The sequence below is a fragment of the Conger conger genome, chromosome 6 (assembly GCF_963514075.1).
Source record: "Conger conger chromosome 6, fConCon1.1, whole genome shotgun sequence".
In the NCBI taxonomy this organism is placed as follows: domain Eukaryota; kingdom Metazoa; phylum Chordata; class Actinopteri; order Anguilliformes; family Congridae; genus Conger; species Conger conger.
Genome location: NC_083765.1, coordinates 2,877,433 through 2,881,177, shown reverse-complemented (window position 1 = coordinate 2,881,177; position 3,745 = coordinate 2,877,433). Strand labels below are relative to the sequence as shown.

General features: G+C 47.7%; 1 protein-coding gene across 1 annotated transcript in view; it reads right to left on the bottom strand.

Moving 5' to 3' along the window:
* Positions 1-2,464: 2,464 nt before the first annotated feature.
* LOC133130449 (insulin-like growth factor-binding protein 7) overlaps positions 2,465-3,745 on the bottom strand; it is an 11,344-nt gene continuing 10,063 nt past the window's right edge. The window contains exon 5 of the mRNA XM_061245055.1: positions 2,465-3,745. This exon is cut by the window's right edge and continues 359 nt beyond it. The gene's annotated coding sequence lies outside the window, so the exon portion shown is untranslated.

Here is a 3,745-nt window from a genome sequence, read left to right as displayed (position 1 = left end):
GTGGCGAGAAACTTTTTCAATGTCCTTGAAAGCACGCTATCCAGCTAACATTGGTGGCTGACGTATTATTCTGTGGGCGTTATGTATTGAACGCCAAAATGGTAAACACGGCAAACACGCGCTGGATGCTGCTGGCTCAAGGGTTCTGACGCCATGTCTTTGACCATCGCCTGGCTGCGATTAGCGAACAGTGAGTGTGAAATTCCTTACTACGTTTAAATGCCTCCGTCTGCGGGAGGTAATGCACGGGTAAAAGCTCACAATTATTTCCTTAAGTTTCACTGATCTCCATTCAGTTCAGTCGCAACAGGTGAATCTCGTGCATGAACCAACCCCCACGGTTTCCCCTTTCAGGTGAAAGTTAACTCGGGAGTGACCCGATCGTGTTTCTAAAGGGCGTTTGCTTTCATCTATGACAAAACCTCACATCGGATGCCTCGGTGGTGAATGCGGACGGATCATGTGCATGAAGCTCGAACCTGTCAATCATCTGTCTGCTTTACAAGCCGCTGTGCTCGAGAAAGCGTCTCTACCTGTCGGCGTCACCTGTGTGTAACCGGAGGCCGGAGGGAATCCTGCTACCATCTCACGGAATTCCCCAAAACTCAACAACAACAATAAAGAAGACCTTCCTTGGCGAAGTGTGGATCATTTGAGTTTAGAGCCAGATGTGGTTTTAGATAGATAGTTCGTTACATGTATACAGCACTTTTCTCACACTCAAAGGGCTTTACAGTGATAAGGGGGAAACTCACCTCAGCCACCAATGTGCAGCACCCACCTGGGTGACGCAAAGGCAGCCATTTTGTGCCAGAACGCCACACCACACACCAGCTGGTTGAAGTGGCAGAGAACTATTATTTAGCCTATGAAATCAGGGGATGATTAGGAGGCAGGTTGAGAGAGCCAGGCGTTTGGGAATTTAGCCAGGACGCCGGGGAACCCCCTAGTCTTAGCAAGGATGGTTCTTCTCAGGAGACATTTGCTTCTTTAAAAATGCGTTCGCCGCCCCCTCATCTAGCCTACAGGCACCTGACTGACTCGGTTCTTATGATTGGCCGCCTGCACATTCTGCTGAGTGCCGATTGGTCACAGGCCTGCTTTGCACAGAGGCGTGAGCCACAGTGTAAATGACGAGGAGGGTCCCGTATTACATAAATCACACAAATACATATTTCACATTCACGCGTGTCAGACCCTGGCCCTGCCTGCGTGCGGTAGAGGGGGTTTGTCCAAACAGAGTCCCAGAGATATTCTACAGGACGGTATTAACGGCTTGTTGGGTCTTGCCTATCCCCATTGCTATAACACCCAAATCCTAAGAGCCTTGTTTAGTACCTAACATAACATAGCATACCATAACATAATGGCAAATATAATAGTGCGTGGTGTGTCCGTGTGTGTACATGTGTACGTGTGTGTGGTTTGTATGTGTGTGTGTGTGTACATGTGTACGTGTGTGGTTTGTACGTGTGTACGTGTGTGGTGTGTGTGGTTTGTATGTGTGTTTGTGTACATGTGTACGTGTGTGGTGTGTGTGGTGTGTACGTGTGCACATGTGTGGTTTGTACGTGTGTACGTGTGTGGTGTGTGTGGTTTGTACGTGTGTACGTGTGTGGTGTGTGTGGTTTGTATGTGCGTGGGGTGTGTCCGTGTATGTGTGTGGTTTGTACGTGTGCACGTGTGTGGTGTGTGTGGTTTGTACGTGTGTGCGTGTGTGTGTGTGGTTTGTACGTGTGTACGTGTGTACGTGTGTGTGTCGTTCGTACGTGTGTACGTGTGTGTGTGGTTTGTACGTGTGTACGTGTGTACGTGTGTACGTGTGTGTGTGGTTTGTACGTGTGTACGTGTGGGGTGAAGTGTATAGACCCTGGCAGAAGGAGACAGCCGATGTGTGAGTGTGTTGCATTTGTATTGCGAAAAACCAGGGCTGAGTAAATATGATCATTCAGGGCTAATTCTGTGGAACGAACAAAGGGCCTCATGTCTTTAGCGTGTGGGACAAGGATATTTTCTTTCATGCTGATCTTAACTTGCAACCTTTTCAACGACTGGGCCATGACTGTGACCCGGAGGGACAGGACGGAACGTGAGTCTGTCTGCAGTCAGCACAGCCACAGGTTTTCACAGCATACAGCCATCGGCACAGCCACAGGTTTTCACAGCATACAGCCATCGGCACTGCACAACAGCAGTTATTTAGCTGACACTTTTATCCAAAGCGACATCATCATCATCAGATATGTTTGCACAATCTACAGTATATCGGCGTCTTTTAGTTGTTAATTGTTGTTATTTGTTATTTGGTTGACACTTTTTTTATCCAAAGCGATTTACAGTCAATAAGACTAAGCAGGGGACAGTCCCCCTGGAGCACTGAGTTGGTGCCTTGCTCAAGGGCCCTCGCTGTGCAGATCTCATCATGGCTACACACGGCAAAAAGAAAGAAACGGATCCAGTGAACTCCACAAATTGTGTATTTCTTTATTTAGAGAAAGGTAAATAAAAAATAAGCGATACATACGATAAACAACCTGTATTAGTAATCCATAATCCAAAGTTAGTTAGTTACAAGTACACAGAGAACGAGAGCTTTTTTCACGGTGTCGAGGGGTTGTTCCGTCTCTGTACAGAATCTGAGGGGCTGTGCGCACACACCCCGTCTGCCTTCTTTTCTTCACTCAGAACGGGTGGTTGTCACGTCTCCCCCAAGGGCACCGAATAGAAAGCGCACGTAATCACCTCCTGCCTCAGATGTAAGTACAAAGCAATCTGATGTTCCCAGTCAGCAGTTTGGTTTAAGGTGTCACAGCCCTCTATTCTAGGCACAACCCCTCTCCCCCGGGCCCTGTTCCCTAAGACACTACAGTACAGCACCAGATTCAAATACGGGTACAAAAAAAACTCATATTAGTATAATTTAAACAAACGGGACTAAAGTGGCGTTTGATGAAAAGCACACGTATGCTCCGGCTTATTTATACAAAGAAACTGCCCACCACCACTAACACCCTGCCCTACAGTTTTATATTTCCCCACCCCTTTGAGGCTGTCCTTCCTGTATTCAGCTTTTCCCTCAGCGCTGTGCTGGCGTCTGTCTCTTTCAGAAGGCTGGTGGAGTGCCTCTGATGAAGGCTTGTCAGGTACAGTGCAGTGGACGCCCTTGGGGCAGCTGCTGTTCATTAACCCCCTTGAGAGGGGGCACGACACCTGCCTTCTGCTCAGCTTCCCTCAGGTCTTTCTGACATAGAGGAATGTGAACAGTCAAAGCGGGGCGAAAGAAAAACACATTTGTGTCCGCACTGTAGTTTAAAAAGGTTCGTGCCCTTACCACATTGGAAATTGCAGGTGAACGTGAGAAGACAAGTAGTCTACAAATTCAAAAGTGTAACATTCTCTGAAGTTCACTTAACCGGAAATTCGAATGCAGCAAAGACACTAATATTGTAAAATTGAAAGGTGATTTCTTTTTTTTTTTTACACAGTGCGGTTGCTGAACCGCTAGGCCCACCGAGAATAGACCTTTTGAAGAGAATCATCTGTTCGTCTGAGGAAGGACACACAGCCTGAGTCAAGCCCGTGAGAAAACGTAGGAGGACCTCCTCTCCTCTCCTTAACGACAAAAGCTGCTACACAAGAACAATCCGGAAGTGGGCCAGGAGACAGAGCGAAAGAAAGAAACGTGGGAAGTGTTTTAGGGGGGTGTCGGGAGGTTAGGGATGCCCGTGCGAGTGAGTCTTTCACG